General features: G+C 34.2%; 1 protein-coding gene across 2 annotated transcripts in view; it reads right to left on the bottom strand.

Moving 5' to 3' along the window:
- Positions 1–22,131, bottom strand: part of LOC106142706 (uncharacterized) — a 36,854-nt gene that overhangs the window by 9,243 nt on the left and 5,480 nt on the right. For both annotated transcript variants that reach the window (XM_060946989.1, XM_013344576.2), the window contains exon 2: positions 1,447–1,518. The gene's annotated coding sequence lies outside the window, so the exon portion shown is untranslated. The remainder of the gene's footprint in view (positions 1–1,446; positions 1,519–22,131) is intronic.

Genomic DNA, 22,131 nt, shown 5'->3' with positions numbered 1-22,131 from the left:
TTGTTGAGTTTCTATAATTGTACCTAATTTCCATTTATGCTTATAAACAGGACAGGACAAAATGTCCTTAATCCCGATCATGTGTAGGAGTTGAATATCTAAGACAATTAATGTCTATGTTTATCTTTTGTCAGTCCCATTTCCGAAGACGTAACAAATGGGGCACATCAATGTCTAAAAACAATTAAGAAGCAGACGCAGTCAGGTCGCTCTGCGTAGTAAGGAACGGACGGACTGCGGCCTCCACGCATGGAACACCCGGCGATCAAAGTTTATTTATAAAAAGAGCCCATTCATCTTCCTTTAATTTCCAGCACTCAATTTAACTGCGCATTAACAATCAGTGTTCAAAACACGCGTTAGTATCAATCATTTGTAACTAAAATGTCTAATTGCAATTAAATTACGAAACATATTTCCAGAATGTTATTTTGTATAGCCAATTAAGAACTGAGATTCTTAATAGGTAAGTAGTAATATTGATCTCCAATTTCAATGAATCACAAATTGATCATATTATTGAGCCTTGAATTAAAATCTGTTTGGTTACGAATTGAATCATCTATTTGTTGTGAAATAGTACCTAGTTCAGGCAGTTTCCTTGTTCTAATCGTCATTTATAGATTTTATCTCAATAAGATTGCGGCGGTGAAAAGTCAAACAGGAAACGATGCCCAGGATATCAAGAGTACGATTTCTCGCTCCAATAATTATAATACGTTTCTCAACGGGCGGACGTTAGAAATAAGCGTGCGAATACGAAATCGTATGCATCGTTCCGCAACGGATGCGCGTATCGTCTTTATATTTTTGGAAGGGAAACAGACTTTGACGGAAGCGGCCGGCGACAGATTTCGCCTGTGGATAGCAATATATCACGCTCGTTTTCACGGTCGGTCTGGCGAGACGGGAGCGCCGTGCACAATGAGTATGCGAGCGGCCTTTGCGGCTTTTAAAGGTTACCTGCTTCAGGATACTGTCGTACAGTATACGTGCCCACGTTACTTTTAGGGCTCTTTTTAAACGTGCTAAAATGTTACTCACCTTTATATCCTTGAGACTTTTTCTGTTTTGCTATGCAGTACATTGATAGCCTTGTAATAAAGGAGCAATGAACTAATGTAGGCCGTGGTATTTAGTTAAAGTAGATATTTAAAGTGCTTATTTGATTGGATTACAAGATTTTAAAAGGTACGGTTAAATTGTTAAGGTAGGTATATTTGGAAAGTAAACAGCAGTCAGGACCCAGAGAAAGTTACATGTTGAGGAACAGATTTTAAATTTTGTCATTGTCCTTAAAGATGAAAATTTGGATCGTGATTACCTACATACCATTGAATCCAAGAATACCTCCCGAGAAAACCTTCACACTGAGGTAGTTTAGCATTCAGACCATCGCTATCTAGGTCTAAATATTAGATGAAAAGATATCCAGAAATTGCTTACCTTGAGGAAAGACGCGCGGGATCTTGCGCCGGTCACATTATAACGAGCGTGAGTTTTTGCCCAGTTTTAACCCTGCAATAAGAAAAAAAATTATTAATATTTTTAAAAATAAGTACCTTTTTTATCAAGACACGTAGCGGTAAATAATAAATCTAGTTACAAAAAAGTCATCATCCTCCGGGCGTTAGTCACAGTTGCCTCTTCGTCTCTTTGAAAAGCCCGCGGTTCGCTTATAAATTACAACCTTAGAGAAGGTAAGCCAGGTTTTTTTTAATACAAAGCGACTCCCGTTTGATCATCGCATCACCTTGCAGTGAATCTACCCTATTCTTCGAAATAGTTATACATCCGGTTGCCTGTGTTGGTTTTCCCACTATGTCTTTCCTCACCTTGGTCGTAATGGTACTTGTAACACGTAAGCGATATACGGTCTATATCTAAGTTGTATTTGCATGCTAGAATTTACAATTAAAATAAAAAAGAAGACTCAATTAGGCAGAAACATGGAAATTTAAGTGGCAGCGCGTGTTGTGGAGTGAATAGTGACCTTCAGCAGGCCGGATCCGAACACAATCGAGTAGAACAAGACCAAGTTCTGGTGTTGACACCCATTACGAAATTTATTGTTCTATTATAACTACTCATTTGTTGCAATACTGCACCGCAATACTAGATTCACACGCTTAAACTAAATTATAGTCGATGACAATCTCGCATTATATATTCGCCAACGTATAGACAACAAAATGAATTGCTTGAAATGTTAACACTACAGCACCTACATTAATTATAGCTGTTACAATTATTTGTAGCAACTAAATATACAAAATGCATAGATAATGTGAATTCCAAAGGTTACGGTTACTGCATTCTATGAAGATCCTATTATTTAAGCTACCTACCTTAATTAAAAATGTGATTTAAGTTAAAATGTGTATAAAAACTGGTACAGTAAACGTATTTAAGTGGACCAACTCGGACAGTGTGTCATAAATCGAACCTCAAGCCGCTGAGATGACGTGAAAGCTTACATTGAATTGGTGCGACGATTTAGCTTCATTGATATTCCTTTTAAATATTTTCTTTTCAATATTGATATATAGAATAGATGAGGTATTTGTCTTCCATCTCACCTGATGGTGAGTGACGATAAAGACGAAGATGTAACATGCCTATCTAAGAGATACCCATTTATTCTACATTTTAATTCAAACTTTTACAAAATAGCTACATTCTTTACTTCGCGTAAAAGTTAGCTGTCAAAGTAAAAGCCAGAGCCTATCATTATCTTACCACGATCTTTGCATACTCTTTTGCTTATCAACATTTACTTATAACTCTCTTCATGTAAATCCGTCGTTCATTCAAGCCAAAAAAGTAATAAGTTTAATATTATTAAAATCTTAGAAATCCGAGAATGCGCAAACATTACAAAAGAAAGGAAGATCTCTTACAAAGAGATTAGCCATCAGTATACAAAGCGATTGTCAATATTGGTTTGTATGGCGGTAAACATTGACGGCTGAGCCGACTCCCGGAATATGGCTATATTCAATTCTACACCGCTGTAGGCTCTCGATTGTTTCAGGAACAAAGACTCTTTTTAACGTTCCAAGAGATGCTGGCTCTATCAGCTTTACAAGTTACAATGCATACTTTGCATACTTATATTTCATCTGGTTCACATACCTCAGTTGCGAAAAGTACTAACTACATGGTTGCAAATGAAAATATAAATAAAACTTTATATGCTAGTATGTGTTTAAGAAATAGGATGTTGGGAGGTAGCTTTTTCCTTCTGATCCCATGGAACTAAATATAACTAGGTGGTTATATTGACATAGACAAGAGCCGGCAACACTATTTGGTAAGATTTGGATAAAAGCGGACTAAATGCTACATGCCTTGCCTATATAACCTGCAAATCAGGTTTGCTGCTTGTTTGCAATAGAGTTAACAATGCAAATACCCGAAGGAGTTCTGTGGGATGTGCTATGACACTGATAGGTTGTTCAATGTTCGATGAATGTTAATAACGTACCGATAGCTACTGCAGTAGGATAAAAGATCTGTGGTGGCGCCAAGAGTAGGTATGATATGACATTAAGAATGCGATATATAATTTTTTTCAGTACGGTTTATACTGAGCTTTTAGTTACAGATATTAAGAATTTGGAAAGGTTTGTCATTATAAGGAAATATGAAAATTTGTTCGTATACAAACGTATATTTTTCCTCAAAAATAGATCAATAAAAACAAATGTGCTTTGGAAATGTGTGTTATGAATGAATACACGTTTAATAATTCCTGATGTGAAACTACAAAATTGTGAATGATTATTTTAAAAAATCGAATGTCGATTTAAAAGTAATGATTTATTAAGGTTTGTACAAGTAGAACTGGTAATTTTCAATCGTCGACCGTGAAAGTAAAACAAGCGGGACGATTGTTTCTAACGATATTGTATGCAAATTTCTATTGATAAATGTAATTATTCCGTGATATTAGTGTTTGTGCAGCCTTTTTTAGATAAGTTTGCTAATGCTTATCCTTTTTACAATTAAAAATATTATCCCAATACGATCAAATGACCATGGACTTATTGTGGCCTTATTTACGTCATTACTTTGACGACGTAAAGCAACGTCACGAGGTCCGGAATGGGTGGATGGTATATTGTAATCATTGTTATGAAGATAATTAATTAAATGATAACCAGCCCGACAAAAAGGTCACTCGATAACGCAACAGATGTCATTAATTAGAGTGATCGATAAAAACATAACACTGGATTCTACGTGGAAATCAAAACAAAACACAAGGTTTGTAATTTTAAGGTCATTGCTCATTAGACCCACCGCGACACATCGGTTAGTATTCTTTGCATAAAGTACCTACTATGGACGGATTCTCTCACCATCATGTGTTTTGAGTGCCTCGTTTGTGAGAAGATGACGCAGTGTGGTACGCAATGTGGTAACATTTTTTAAAACTTGGTGTCAATGTAAAATCATATCAAAACCCATTTACTAAAGTAGTGTCAACCTGGAGACTAGTGTACACGCTAGTTTCAGTACGCTGACCGACGAATTGATGGTCAGGTGCCGCGTTGGTAAGCTCTAATGAGCTATGACCATTATCTACAGAGTTCTCTGCTTAAGTATAAACTTATAATAACTTCGTCCCCAATAACTATTGAATGTACCTATTGTTTAATGGCAATGCGCCCAAATACAATTGAAACGTAAAATGAAGCGTCTTTATTAATAATTAAAGATACTCCCAATTGTGTACGGCTTCTTCGCACAAAATTTTATCACACTGACCTAACATTTCCACTGACCCGCGTCTTATTGTTGTTTTGCATGATATTGTTACCAAATATTTTATTCATAATGACAATAGAAATTTTCCATACCATTACACATTTAATGTTCGTCGTAATAAAGTTAACAATTAATAAATAACCAAAGGTATTATACTCGCTTTAACTCGCCCATTACATTAATTATCCATGTAGAAAGTTGTTTTCCATAATATGTACCTAGTAGCTTTTATGAGATAAACCGTAAAAAATGTTTCATGAAGTTTTATGTTATTGTTTAAAAAAGATGAGGGTGTCCCGCTGCCTGCCACTTTACTTGAGATATGGAGCCTCGTAAAATTTTTCACGTGGTATTACTGTCTCATCCTACGACGTTGAGGTGAGTTATTGACGACCACAATAATTTGGTCAGTAGCCCGACCTCCGGTATGCATCTGTATGGTAAAGGGGAAACTGACATTTTTGAAATGATTGTTACCTATTAAAGTCTTTCTAAAGCTATCTTGAGATTTAATTTTTCATATACTTTTAATCGTTATTTCTCTTTTACCTTTGCGAGTGCATCTTGATGCACAAGCTGCTAAGTTGATAATCAACAGTCCGCTTTTTCTCATATCAACAACATATCTGCTTGGCCGGGTTTTTGAGAATGCAGAAATTTTAATCGATTTTTCAGGCATAATACTCATATAAGTAAGTCGACAAAAATTGATCGCTGCAGGACAGTTTGCAGGACAAAATTTTAACAGAACAACTATTATATACGTCAAACATACAGTTAAATAAATTGTCGTTAAAAAATGTTTGATTCAATCATTCGTTTGGCTTATCAAGAAAATATGAATTGATAGATCTATAGGTATAGAACTGGTTACTTGAAGAAGGCCAATAGATTCTAATAGCCGCGGCAAACGTAGGCCGACAGGCTCCTTTCCTAAAAGGCACCTGTACATTCTGTGGGCCGCAGGTTGTTTACAAAGGAGTGTGGGTGCTCGTGCTTATTGCTCTAATGACTTCGTTTACTTTATTAGTGTAAATGTTTAGCAGCCACCGTCTTTCGGACAACTACAGTTAGCTTTCCCAACAAGTTCACATTTTTTTAATCTATGTACGACCTTCTCAAGTTTGGTTTAGGCGGGACATAATGTAATTTACATAAAGTTTCAAAAATATCTTCCATCATTTCCTGAGTTTGATGTGACATGTTCAGTTTAATAAGGCTGTGAATGGTTTATGCGTATAAGGTTGCTGAATCGGATAAACACTTTAAACTTACCTATTATAGTAATATATCATAGTCACTGCCTTTTATTAAGTAAAACGGTAGTTGTCATAGGTTGTTAGAGAATGTTAGTTTTTATTGGGTGCTTACTCTATTTGCGTGTATCAACTGAGCTAAGGACCGGTCCTTTCCTAAAAGGAAGCGAGTTGTTGCATCGTCTCAATGCACATCCTCTAAATAGAATACTCGTAAGTACTATGTACTTGTTATACTGAGATTTTAAGGACAAGACGAACTTTACAGCTATTGCCTAGGTGTAATGCACTGTGTATTGTATTTATGTATTTATTCACAAACATTTTTATTCATATGTTCTGTTCTGAAGAATATTAATTTATTATGATTAGGTTATTGCGTCATTTCTTTTCGGACCTAGAACTAACTTGCTAACTAGTTACAGTTATATGCCAGAATAAAAGCAAAAAAATACGAATCGGACAAAGTAAACGTGATATAAGTCCTTCTTTCCCCTTAAGAGGTTAGAAAATGTATGAAATTCTTATCAAATCTAACGCATTCATGATACCGTGCGCTTGGCCTAGTTCCAACATATACATGAGCTGCATTGTTTCTCATGAGATAGTTTAGATTTCTTGGGAACGATTCAGCGAACACATACAGGTATAAAAGCAGCTTATCCGTACAAGATAGTATGGACGACGGCGTATTCGATCAGAAAATTTGATATTTCGATCCACACTGAACATTCAACTGCACGGAACACTACATGACGCCGAAAATAGGAACAGATGAATAAAGTCATTTATTTCTAAGAATATGATGGTTAAAGCCACGAGATTATGGCGGAATACCTTAAAAGAGAAGCTCATACCATGAACTGATCACGACCCTTGCCAGCAATGAGGAATACGCCGGAGGAGGAATAAGAGACTTTGAAGCTTTCTAAAAGTTTTCGTGGGATCCGCAAATTACTATTATATATCTTTTGTAAAGAGCATCACTGCGTAATTTATCTTAGATACAACCGTTACAATTATCTGATTTAATGTGAATTTTGTGAAGGTTCGATCAAATTAATTTTTAAATCTTTATCTATCTACTGAAATATTGCGTAGCTACTCAATATATATTGTTCCGCTGCGATAAACTTCGTTTCAAACGAGCTAATCTGAACAGTTGATCGAACTTAGTGTTTACTTTGCAAGCTCGCCTAGTACTTACCAGAACAAGTCAGTTGGCTATTCATGAAAGTTGCTCCTGCGCCGCGCCGCAAGAATGTCAGCCGGCGCCATGCGTTCGCGGTAAGTACCTATGTACTTAGACTAAAGTACTGAGAACAGATATAACACTTCGAATCACTTCTTGCATTTTTCGTTATTGTTGAGGATCCTCAACAATTAAGGTCCTGGCCGGGAAAAGGACGTGTAATAAATAATATCTAAAAAATATATATTCAAAAGATCGCATAATATGTTTAAAATAAAATAAGTAGCACGTGGCTACTTATTTTATACATACATAAATATGGTCACGTCTTTATGCCTTGCGGGGTAGACAGATCCCACAGTCTTGAAAAGACTGAATTTCCACGTTCAGCTATTTGGCTTATGATAGAATTGAGATTCAAATAGTGACAGGTTGCTAGCCCATCGCCTAAAAGAAGAATCCCAAGCCTGTAAGCCTATCCCTCAGTCGCCTTTTACGACATTCATGGGAAAGAGATGGAGTGGTCCTATTTTTTTTTTCAATGGTGCCGGGAACCACACGGCAGATAGTTATTTTATTACAGAGATACTTATTTTATAAACAAATATTTGTCCTCGCGATATTTTAAGATTGTGACTTTCTGTACTCTGGGGATTTTGTGCTACACGTGATATACATAATTTGTATTACATAAAGTCCTTTAGTTGTTTAATCCGAGAAGTTACGTCAGAAATTTAATGTCTAGGTACATAAGCTATAAGGAAAATTTGTGTTAAAAGAGATTTAAACAAATACCGTACAACCAACTTCAAGAAATTGTCTTTAGTTCAGCCATTTAATTTGCGTTGAACCTTATCGTACCTACAATGCTGGTCTAGTAGGGAAGAAAAAAAATGTGTGACAGGTAAGTACTATTCTTAACGTGAAGATAGTAAAAGTAAAGGATTAACAAGACTAGAGATTCTTATTCCTTTCAAAACTGTTGGCTTGGTCTACCCCGTAAAGTTAAAAGACGTGATAGGTACGTGTGTGTAAAATATTTGTAAAGATAGATAAGAACAATAATGGTGTTAACATGTTATAGACAACCAATTGACCGGTTGACCGACGCTGACGCGGCCGTGAAAGTTTACTGGCCGTGGCATAATACTACCAGAATTACCAGTATTAACAAAAACTATGCAAAAATACAAAACATATTGTATAAAACCATGCTCTTACGAGTATGTTATGGTAATGGAAAACATCGTGATCTACACATGCAGGCAAAAAGTTAGGTTCCCTGTAATAACGGTCACAGCGAAATATCCCTCTCCTGGCTCGTGGTCATAAGTGGCAAGGCTTCTCTTCACGACGCAATTGGGACAAAAGTCAGGAAAATAAAGAAGACCAACCATCTATATGCTGTTTACAAAGTAGGTCGTGTTTAGTATATTTTAATATTCAGTACAATGTAAAAAATAATAGAAACGAGTTGGTTATTACACTTGCGAGCGCGAAATGGAAAAGAATCCGTATAAAATCACGATGTGCAACCGATATATACAATAAAAATAACCGTTCTGTGCACGCTTGTCTTTGTTGATTATTCCAGATAACATCTGCATGCAAACACCGCAATAATACATAATTATCAGGAAGTTCATTTGTTTCACCTACGGTTGAATGTGTTATTTGTTTTTTATACTTATGTGTCAATTATTTTACAATAAAATTGTGCAAACATCGTCAGATTAGTAACTAAAGTTAGTCTATAATAGTTATATTACTTTAGTTTATATCTCTTATTAAGCATTTTTTGTTTCTTTTTTGCATTTTCATTTTCATTGCCAGTCCACAGAAAGAAAGGGGTGGTCCTAATCTACCTCAGAACCTGCACATTCCGAATTAAAATGTACGTACAAAAACAAACTGTACTTAAAACAATACATGGCATACCGTCAGGTATGCCATGTATTGTCTCTACTGTATTTAGTATACTTATATAAGAGGGAATATATTACATTTAGGTACATGAATATCAATGGCCATGCACGGAATTTACTGAAATTGGTATGCTTACAGATCCTTAATTATAATAATACTCTATTATTTAAAAAAAACTGACAATACAAAAATCTTAATTACATATAATTATTAAGATTCTGTGGCTTGTGCATCAATGTGACAGCATCTGCTCGTTGTTATTTAGTCCAACTGTGCGTTTACACAAAATTCTACGGTTTATCTTAGAAATTGCACATTATTCTTTTGGAAACGACGTTTATGCAACTTCATGTAACAGTTACAGAACGTAAAGTTGAATGACCCAGCATTTTCGATATTTAGAACGATGAGAGGCTTTGTTTCTGAGTCTCAAACCAACATCGAAGTCATCGCATTGACATTCTACTTGCAGATAATGACATCATATTCCAGGCAAGAATACAAAATACGGATTTATAAAGCGTGTCAAAGTAAACGGAGTGCCTTCGGTATTATGCTTACGAGTTGTTTGAATATGAAAATAGTTGTATTGTAAGCGGCATTGTAGGAACTCGAATGTACTGAAGTGTGAAGGTAAACGGCTCCTCAACCTTTCTCTTTGACTGAAAGATGTATAATGATAGCTAGAAATAATCCTCGTGAAATAAACACTATTTTGTTATACGTAAACAAGAGACGAAGGTCAAATATATTATACCTTAGGTATATTAGGAATTATAAGTATTTATGAGTTTTGGGAAATAGGTCTGGCTTTTTAAATGTTTAATAAATCGACATAGATCAATATAAATGTTATCTAACCAAAATTTAAGCATTTTATTCGCGCTAATCAAACGGGTCATCACTTACGTGGGTTGTTAAGAGGGTCCACACTCCACATTGGATCTCATAAATTTTGATGGCATAATTTAAAATTTGCGTTACGTTTTTTGGCATGATCATGGTTTGTCATTGTGGTTTAATTAATGTTTATGCGGATCGAATATTGTGCAATAAAAATGTTAGGATAATGTATACCATTAATATAAGTTATTTCGGTAATTATTAAGACGGTAGCATCTACATGTTTAAATGCAATAAACGTCAATGCAATCTACTTTCTTTTATAAGGAAGAATAATTTACTCCTTCAATCAATTGACAGTTATATATATCAGATTAGCATCAGGAATTGAATCACGTTGCCATTCTCCATGACACCTTCCTCAATAGGCGTGGTTACATCATAAGGCGCTTCACTTTTACTTGAGCTATATTGCGACACAATAATACCATTATGATATAATTAAATCCTATTATATGACCTCATATTGCCTGCAATATCGGCAAAGGGGCGTAGTGTAGGTGTAGCGAATCGTGAAATTCTTATTGAGGGGTTAAGGGAAGGTATGTAATATGGTTCACCTTGAGCTAAACGGCTTTCCTAATAGATATGTATTTGTTATGTTAAATTAATATCAATTTAATTGTTTTTCGAAAATGGAACATTTTACAAATACCATTAAAATACATTAAATAAAAATACTACGTTACGTACATACCTAAAATAGAAAACAAAATTTTATGTATTTTGATGCGTTCGTTTTGTAAAAATAAGCTCAACAAAATCTTTATATCGGCGTAACTATAAACTAAAATTTTATAATGTATGACATAAGTAATACAGTTAAATAATAAATAGGTATTTTAATAAATATTAGGCATCTAGTTCATTTTAATATTGTCCATGAATTTAGTAGTAGTTTTCACTTTCCTCAGCAATGAGAAATGAGGTGATTATAAATTCCGCCCGCGGCAGGACGTCACGTCACAGCTTCCGCATTACCGGCTGCGCCCGCGCACCGGCCGGCTGTGTCCCTTGGTGGTTGCGATAATGTGAACTACGCTTTTTCTTTTTATTCTTTGTGGTAATGACCGACATTAACTATTTGCTCATTTGAATTTTAAATTATAGTTCTCAATTGAATGTAGGCGAAGAGTCCTGTTTGTGTGCTTTCACTGATTTGATTAATGTTATTTAATTTTTGTTAAATAAGTATAGTAAATCATTCTAACAAAGTATTTCAAATGTTTCTTAAACGGTTATCAAGAAAAAATATTGGTTACTCGAACATCTTAGTCGAAAATGCATACTTAAAACTACTTAAAAAGAGACATTTAAAGGCAAATAACAGTATAAGCAGTTTAAATTTTGCATCTAACTGTAAAAATTAACAACCAAATGAAATAAATGTAGATATTACTGACATACAAACACAAAAAACACAAGTTAACAGATTTTTATCGTCCGCAATTAAACACCTTGCGACAAATCCAGCGACAAATTGCTTTGGAAATGTAGGCCTCGGACAAGTTAGACCGGAACTTTAGTATTTACATCTAGATACAAAGCTACTAGACCGAATCTTTACCAACTTGTTTACACTAAGTAATCTACACTAACAATGAAAAGAGGAAATGGTTTGTAAATGGACTAATTCTGGAAATACTGAATGCAATGTTAAAACTTTGCTTCACCTTAAATCATTTTCATAGAAATAAAGAAGAATCAAATCATATTTGAATTAAAAACAGGATTCATACGTTTATTCAAATAATGCTTACTTTTCATAACCCTACACAGATCAGTTCATTCCATACGGTAAGCACGTAACCAATAAACGTGTACTTTTTGTATATAATTACTGATTAAAAGAATTGCTTATTTTTGACGAATGTAATTAACTGAATGGGGAGATAATTGCAAATTTATTTATAAACGCCACGTCTGTACATCGTCTTTTTAAAGTTGTTGGGCAGAGGTCATGGCTCTCTTCCGTAAGTAATATAATAAATACAAAAGAACTGAGTAACTATGACACAATCTTGGAAACTTGGAACGCGTATTACCGAAGCGGTGAAATGTAAAACTATGCATGAAGAAACTTCTGAGTATACAAGTACGGTATGTAATATTGAAGATGAAATCTAAATGTAATCTCTATTATTTTTCCCCAAAAAAAGGTACTATTGGTAAAATAAAATTCTCAAAAAGATTTCCGAAAAAGCTGTTGTAACGGAATAATAACCAGATGTTATTTATTCCTACACAAACAAAACCAGGACAAAAGGTAATCATACATATACACACGCATTCAGAGATGCTATTTTTTGGTATAATTTAAAGTCTTCACCAGTCCTACAACATTAAATTTTTATACTGTAGGAGAAAGATGAAATAATACTTTGAGGAATGTTTAATATTTATGAATCTGGTCAACTTTTCCTAGGATATAGTGGAAAAGAACGTATATAAAAATATTATCATATTGAGTAGTTGTGATGAATATTGTATTTATTGTGCCTATGCCTTAAGAATATATTTGACTAAAGTACTCTCAAAAGATGTTCCAATATTATAGGACCATTTCATTACTATATTTTGAAGGGCAATAAATAGTATGTTTGTTTGTACACACTACAATACCACACTGATAAACTAAAAGACTGCTTTAAAATCTAAAGTGTCAAGTAACTCTGTTCCTATCACAGGTAATGTTGTTTGGCATTCCAAGAAACAATTTCTCCTAACGACGTGTCAGTGTGATAAACACACATCCTAATTGCTTTGGACGTTATGTGGTGTTTAATCTATTTAATAGATATTACAATAGCCTCAAAACTTTTAAAGGTTTTTACCACAACATCTTTTTAAAGGAAACAATCAGTGTCATTGACAAGCTCATCTCTTAACTTTGACTTCGACAACATGGAGTGTTTCATGCCCTGATAAGATTTGGCAGTATTTTATGAACAGAATTAATGTTATCTATAAACCAGTTTTAGATATAATTCAGGCAACAATATTTTTTGATAAGTTCATCCAGGCAAATCAATTTTAAATTTTTTTGCTGTTTAACTGTAGTATACTCTTTGATTGAGATAAAAATCATTTCTATAAATACGATGTGACAGGCACCAACTTCAAATCCCATAAATTAGTTATTGATCAAAATGTATAAGGTTAATAAACACTCAATAAGAGCGATGTCATCCGTTGTCCTCTGATTGTCAAAGAGATCGTCTAATACTTTGGGTTTCAGTAAAAAGGGAAAGCAGACTCGAATAGGCACAATTCCATTGTTTGTCTGTGCTCTTACTGCGTGAAGCACGCCTTTATTATCTGCGGCCTGTTCAATTGGACAATGGTCGCGATTGTTTGGATTCGCACTTTTCGATGGACAATTAGTAAGAAGCATGTCACGAGATATTGGATAACGCAGCGCAATATTTACTGTTCCGTGCTTTTATTTGTTTTGTTCCTCATTTTCTTAGATAACCCGTAGGTAGATAGATAAAAGTGGAAGCGAGAACTTTTGAACATGTAACATAGGTGAATCCTTGTAAGTCAGATACTGAAGTGATATCAAGGGTTGCATTTGGTGTTAAGAAACCGTTGATTAAAATTTTATTTATAACAAAATATGTTATTTGGATGTTTATCTATAAGTAGGTATCTAATTATTATAAAATATAGTATCGTTGAGTTAGTATCTCGTAACACAAGTCTCTAACTTACTTCGAGGTTAACTCAATCTGTGTAATTTTTCCCGTATAGGTATATTTAATTATTAAAAATGATATTTATTTCCAATTCCCAATATTTAATTTTATATGTAATACGCACTAGACCTCTTTACGTTTTCTCCATTTCTAAAGATATTGTGGGAAATCTTCTCTTATTACAGCCTACATCCCCTATCTTTTAATAAAATTACAGCTTTCCATGTCATAATGAACTCTTTATTACGAAGAAAGTTTGTAGCTCTAAATAAAGGTAGACGTTAAAACTTTAATTACTGCACAAATTAATATAAATGGAAATACGTAGGATTGTACTTAACCCTCTAACAAAGGTTTAGGTCGACGCGCAGAGATGACCATTACTTCTTATTGACCCGAAGGTCACTAATCTTTGGTGACTAATAACAATGTATTAGCTCAAAAAGGTTAAAGGTTGATTAATACCGATTGTATGGAAGATTTGTCTGTTGACGATTTAGATAAGGTTGATAATTAAGTAGTTTCATCTTTTGAACACGTAGGTATTAGTTTGTCGTTAAGAAAAAGGAAATTTTTCCTCCCAGAAATATTTACGGGAGTGGAACTCATTTCGCACAAGAAATTTAGTTCATAAAGAAAATATAGTACCTACTTATAAGAAATATGGTTCAACAAAATGTTAACGAATCGGATTGACTTTTGATTTGTCATTGACTTATTATGAAGCTAATTAGATATGGAAATGATCCGTCTCCAGTTTTAGGTAATGCACTCACGTGCGTGTTTGAAACTGCGACATTTTGTGAATCGCACACTGAGCACAAAGGACTTTCAAGGCGACGGCCTGGCACCCATACTTATTGACAATCATTGACAATTGGCAAATCCGACACGTCGATATTCACATTTACCGAACTGAACGTGCGAGTTAAGTGGCAAGCATGATTTAAGCTATGGAAAAAGCTGTTTTTACTACGTTATAGTGCGGAAAGAAATATTATATCACGTGATATATTTCTTGAAAACTTGGTGATTGATGAAGCTGATGTTCGTATTAGCTTTTGTAATGTTTTGGCTACGTCTTTGGCACAGATACCTATATTCGATTATATTTTTTTTTGTGCGTTTTTGACTAGTTTCTGTTGAATAAAACTTTAATACTAACAACTTAATAAGTTATATTAAATGAATGTGAAACTAAAATATAAATAATATTTTAATTTGTGTAATTCGTCTAATAAAGATAGACATCTTAACATTGCTTTATCATGATGTTAACTTACTCTTTTGTACTGGTCTATCAGCTCGGCCATTGTAATATTAGGTGGTGTGAAAAGCGAGTAGAATATTCATACGGCGACGTGACTGACAAGGGTTCCTGCTTTGTATCGGTGATTGAATTCTGATTTTGATTTGAACATGTTGCGTCTACTTTTTTGTTTGAATGATCGCTTCCTTTGAGAAAGAAGTATCAGAAAAGATATCTGAATAATGTTTAGATTTTTATTTAGTCTTTATAATTGATATAATTATTACAATCTCATGACATCACACTAGACCATATAAACGATTATTATATACATTAAATACTAATATTTTTTATTTTAAAAATAGTAATGAGTAACTATTAGTGCTACGAGTAAGTACTAACAGTTTCTCGGTAAGTACACGGATTTCTTATTCTGTGGTACGCATATTGTGTGAATTCAATCCATTGTTTAATAGATAGCTGGTATACATTCACCGTAACATTATGGTATGTGAGTGAGCTATTGAAACTTTACTTAATAATGATAAGATGGCATTTTGACGCCACTAATCAATAAATAATTTTTGAATTGTATTTACTGAATGAATTTTTCAGTTAAAGAATCTCCACTATTATTAAAATCTGTTTCAAATTGAATGTCAGGCAGAGTTTCATACATTGTATCGCTATGGAATGAGGTCATTCCAACTGCCAGGTATTGGATTCCAGTACCGAAATGAACGAATACCATTCACGTAAAATTGTGATACCCTATGTACAAACGGTATTCGTTATTCTGAATATTCGATTGGATTATCAGTTTACCAACGTCCATTTGCTTTTCGTGTGAAAATTCAATGCATATCTAATTTCACCAATTTATATTAGTTCACGCTGAAATTTATCAGTATGCATAAAATGATTCAAAGGCTTGATTGCATTACGATTTCGTTAAGTAGAATAATTATGATTTTCTTTTGTTACTTGCCAATGTATTTATGTATTCATGAAGTAACACAATGCAACAGTTATTTAACGCAATGTAAAATTACCATATTTATTTATTGCGGTAAATTAAAATGCGACGTCTATAATACTTACCATGTGACTCAGCTAAGTCATTGTACAGTTGTCCGCAGATAAACTTTATCCTCCTATGATTTCGGTATATATGGATAGGGGATCATATTCCTTTACAGACGAAGAACGTCTCAATCAGACGTTTTGGCAAGAGGTCAGGTCAACAGTACCCCTAACAGACGCATTTGTACGAAGAGAGTTATGAATATGGTATAAGCAAAAGAAGTATGCAGGGATCGTGGCAAGTGGAAAGATGTAGTTTCTGTCTACTCTTCCGAAGAAAGGTGTGAATTTAAGTAAGTCAGTAAAGGTATTACTCACAATCTGAATTTATTAATTCTGACCCTCGCAATACACAATCCTACCCAGATTAACGTTACAACCAGTGTTAATTGCTACGTATGACACAGGCGGGTTACTCTTCGCGTTTCAAACGGTAATTACGGTTTATTCACCTCGCCAACTTACCAGATGTTTTCCGTCTGCCTCGCTCATTAACCACAGGAAAGGTAAAACAAAACAAATAGGGGAAAACTGCAAAGTTGCGCCCTAGGGAGACTGCACACGGAAACACATATCTTATTAGAACGCACCCTCTTTTGCCCAAACCTTATGAAATGTACCTCCCGTCTGCTGTTTTGCTCTCACTCAAAGTTATCGAAAGAGACAGCTAAGGCTGGTGTGAACGAATAACAATAAATCTTTGGCACATGAGATAAATTTAGTTGTAAGCAATGAATTAGTTACTTACGAGTATATTAAATTGGGAAAGAAAGTGCGTTTGTTTAGGCAATAAGTATTCAAAATAAATAATTCAGCAAGTAGAATTTTGTATTAAAATTCTGTCACAACATTGACATTAAAAATGAATTGGAAATTGGTTCTTTTTAAGGTTGTAATAAGTTAAGCACATCGTAGCAATAGCTACGAAAATTTGAAAAACCTTAATCATTTGCTAGGAATGAAGAAAAATTATTGATCAAAACTTGTGCATAGCTTATTAATTAATGTAAATAAAAAAAAATACATGTTATTTGTTCCTATTGGATTTTTTAAAGGTGACCTTAAATTGTTATGGGAACTTACACGTAACTTTCCATGATTTTCCTAACTAATTCATAAGTAACTAGAGTACTTAATGTTTAAACTTAACATTTTGATAAAGTAAATTCTATCAATTAACTTTTGGAATAAAAGCTTTGCATAAAATAGGAAATCCTACGGATGTCAAACTATTTCAGGGAAAGGAAGGCTGAAAATAAATACTTTAATAGTTCCATGAAACGTTAACTATGTATGTGAGACTCGAAATGTATGATTTTAATCGTAAGCACGATTGAAATCATACATTTTTAAAACTACTCTGTAATCGGTTAGATACTCTATTTCTATAATAATTATTTAGTGGATTTTTTTAGGAATCAAGATTTCAAGTTCAAATTATTTTTAGAGTAACTTTTACAAACTAGCAAATAGAAATGTTCCTCTTTACTAACACTATTAAAGATTTTTATTAGAGTTCAAATTCCCATAAAATCGTTACTTGCACGTAAGTGTTTGTGTACAAACCACCCTAGAAAAAGTATATCTATACACATACCTATTTTACAACTGTCTGGCTGGCTAGAGGGAAACGATGCAAGCTGGCGTCCCCCACGATAAAAATACACTATGAGGTTGTATACCCGAATGAATTTTTAAAATTCGAACGTTCATAAAAAGTTTATTGCAACGCGGTTTTTCGGTTGACATTTACATATGTATGACAAAGGAGTTTATGACTACTCGGTAAGAGGTTCGGGAAACGTGTCAAATTATTTACTTTTATAGCTTTTACGTGTTTGTGCTGAACTGAACCTATCGGACTGGCAATAATTTTTACAATTTGTTGACCGTACAACGGAATATAAAAATAGAATATCGTCTGAAAATAAAATAAATAAGATGCACTTGTAATTACAATGGTTTTTGTTGAGTATTCTGTATTGAACGAGCATTAATACTGTGACTCGTCATAAATATCAGTGCTATTTTATTGCATATATGTAGCTATATCCGTATAAGTTGTGAAGTATTTTGAATTGACATATTCTTATTTACCTGAACTAAATGTGTATGTTCATAACATTTCACAAACAAATAAGTTCGTTCATTATTTGTTTGTGAAATGTATTGAATACCTATATGTTCCACGTGTAATTAAAGGAAATTAACTTCAATCTATCATTATTAGGTCCCACACAAAGTGTTGAACGCTTTTGTTATATTTTTGAAATAAGAACGATTTAAAATCACAGGTGCTATAGTTCTGTCAAACTGTTATCTTCTTTTCCGATCCGATAGTTTTGTTCATTATTAGTGACTTAATCTGAAAGTTTAAGCTTAGTTACTTATACATACAATAAGTAATTAAAATTTTGGATGTGCATGTCATTTTGAATTCATTATTTTTTGTCAAAAAACGAGGCGACTGAACACGAATCAGGATTACACATATTACCTATACTTAACAAACTGGTTCCCGAGTAACGCAGCGGCATTTGCTGGACAAGCACTGTCCACCTATCGATATAATCTTACTTTCTATAAAAGGAAATCGAAATTATCTCACTACATGGGGCATTCCATTTCTCTCTCGGTAGTTTTGATAATTGGCCCCACTTGTTTTTACTTTTATTGAGTACGTGATGTAGGAATGTGTAGGGTAAATGTTGAAATCGAAATTCTTTAAATTTTTCTTAGAAATGTTAGATGAAATTCCTGTATTCATTAACAAGTTAGTTGCATTCATGGCTCACATTCTTTTATGAACGAAGTTATCTATGTTACTGGATTTATTGAAAAGAGACAGATAAGTAATCTTTTTATTTGTTCTTGTGGTTACAAAATGTTTTTTGTTTTACCTCAAAATAATCACTTTAATAGTTTCTTGTTTGTAATATCGCAATAACCATTAATAGTTAAAATCGATTACAATAAGACAAATGCAACTAGACCCGTGATTTATGAATTCTATTAATTAAAAATACATTAAGAAATAAACATAATGATGTAATTAAATATATTTTTCGCAACTGGTTTGGAAGTTAATTGATACAAGAAGAAACTAACTGTAAAACATACATAATTTGCAAGCATTATGTACCAAAGCTCATATTGCGGTACATTCGCACACAGTTCCTGCATGGCACAAATGGATTTCTTTCGTCCGTCCGAGCATAAGCCTGTTAAGTGTGACATGATATCAAATTTTATTATCGGTATTATTCAATTGGGCTTGGCCCATAACGATCATTGGACTGTTTACAAACTGCCCTATTTACGAGGATAGTGTTTTGAGGCTGACCTAATGTCAAACATCCTTCATTGAGTTGACTCTGACATCGCTCGACTGCAAAATACGATTTCCTGCCCTATTATTGTTGTCGGTGCGTGCTCTTCAATAAGATAGGTAATTTCGCTAATGGATATAAGATTTTTTTATCGCATCCTTATTGCAATTGGGATTGTCATTTGTTCAAGCTTTTGTGGTCAAGTGTATTGAAATGAGTAAAATCAAATGATATTCACAAACAGCCAGTACCTATTTGAGAATAGAACTTTGTAATAAGTGTACATTTAGCAAGAAGAAAAAGATAAGGATGCAGGACAGGACAAGACTTTTCCTCGACAACCACTTAAAGTGTCAAATCTCACATTGTTTACAAACAAAGGGCTATTAAAGGGGCGTAGTTCAACGAACTCTATGAAGCTGAGCAACAACAATGTGTCTCAGGTTAAAAAAAAGATGTAGGAACAAGTGGTGGTAAGTAATTCATTTCGAACAAAGAATGCGAATAAAAATGTCTCAATGCTCAAAACACGCAGTTAATTGCTATGGTTGTAGGAGCTGATTCTAGTTGCCATACAAGGCACCTGATCTCCGCCTGCAGCGATATAAATAGCGGGTTAGCCCGGCCGATGTGAAGTGGACACCAGTTTTAGAAGCGTTCGTGTCTATTTCAAACATTTCGAACTAGTGTAAATAAATCTAAAGTCACTTTCGTCCGCGGTTGTCACTTTCATTGCTCGCTTCGCCCCGTCCTGTCTCTAAAACATGAATTACTCGTGTAATCATGTATGATTCGGCGATTTATTTAAACTTTTTGCGATTGAACAGGTTTTGATTAATTGCATCGACGTCCGGACGGTATCACTGGTCGCCATTTATCTTGACTGATAATTTATTTATAAAAGCAAAAACACTCCGAATGTAAAACAACAGCTGTCAAGGAACTAAATGTTTACTATGGTTTAAGAAATAATGGTTTACCTTCTGTAAAATATCTTAAAAACATCGAAAAACAACCGTTGGTTACCATGAACTACTTGAGCGTAGAACACAAGGCGAACGGGACTGACAAATATTGAAAATCTACCTTAAAAGATATATTTCGCACTCTGGTAACAATTTCATAGTTCCGTTTGGCATACATTTAAATACTTATCCTGTGTAATGAAATCATAATGTACATATTTATTAAAATGCAATCAAATTCCTTGAATAATACGGTAATCAGCGGGAGGAGCATAGATAACTTTATAATTATTTGGATAAATATTGAACTTGACATGACTCGTTCATTAATTCACTTGTTCGGAAAGGTTGCCCTTGCGGCCGTACTTTGATTCGCATGTAATTTCAATTCTACATGAACATCAAAAGAAAAAAAGGACATGTAAAAATATATGACCATATTTTACAAGCCATTTAAATCGAAATGGTTATAAATATTATATGCGTTTAAATGGCAAACGAAACGCGTTGCGATAGCTGGGTTGACAAGATTGATGGAGGCAGAAGACAGTCTAATCTTGTTAGGCGACTAAACTTATTCGATTTTATTCACATACATGTAAAGCTTGTGTAATTCTTTAATTTGAAATGATATTGCAACATACGATCGGAAGGATTATAATTTCGATGCTTGGAGACTGGCGTCGTGATATCGTCGTGTCATATGTCACCTGCATCAGCGGATTCCTCACGCATCGGTCTAATGCATAGAAGTCGGTTCTCAAACGCATTCCAAACATAAGGTACTTGCTAAAATTAAATAATTATATCCGCATGCATAATTGTTTATCATACCTTCATAAATAAAATCACGCCGCTTTTCCGAAGGAGAAGACAGAGACTACATCTTCCCATTTGTCATGTTCCTTGTAACTTCTTACGCTTTATCAACATTCATTACTGTTTTAATGCAAGCTCGTCGGCTAAGGATACTATACTAACTAGTAATAACTACTTTTTTAAAACAATCAATGGTTATTATTGTGTAGTATTTAAATGACCCTATAACGCCTATGAGAAGACGCATATGTATACGAGTACGTTAAGACAAAGCGTTAACATTTTCAGTATTTAAATTACAAAAGAATATCTCGTAACGAAGTTATATAATCTGCTCGTACGCACTCGAATTTGTGCGATGCAACAACCTTCGCGGCGGCCGGTGGCGAACCAAAACAAATGGACGCCGCGACACCGTTACGGCACTTCGCGGAATTAAATAAAGAAAAAATGACAGCAACCAACGGTAATCTTTGTCGGCGTAAGGTCGAAACCCTGTCTTCAGTATACCACTAACGAATTCTCAAGATGAGAATACTGATAAGCTTGTAATTAAAATCAAACAAAACGGCATGCAGCAGATACAATCTTTAATGAGCAAGCATTTATAAAAATTTAACATAAGTACTTTAAAGCGGTTAATATTTACAAAAAATAGCCATTTTAGTTATTATATCTCACTTACATTGAACGACACCTTAAAACCGAAACCGGTAGTCATTAAGAAAAAAGCTGCAGTTTTACATGCTAGTATGCAGTAGTACCATGAACGATGTCGTGTAGGGCCGCATTAAAAAGGCTAATAAATAATTCGAAGTCGGTCGGTTGTCACCTTTAGTGCACTCAGATGGCACAGTTCCCAGTGAAAACAGTTTGGCTTGTATACTTAAACAAAGTTTAAGCGATTATCTATATGGATGCTATGGCGTCGTCGGCAT

Source organism: Amyelois transitella, chromosome 12 (genome assembly GCF_032362555.1).
Source record: "Amyelois transitella isolate CPQ chromosome 12, ilAmyTran1.1, whole genome shotgun sequence".
Taxonomy (NCBI): Eukaryota; Metazoa; Arthropoda; class Insecta; order Lepidoptera; family Pyralidae; genus Amyelois; species Amyelois transitella.
This window is presented reverse-complemented; position numbering and strand designations above follow the sequence as displayed.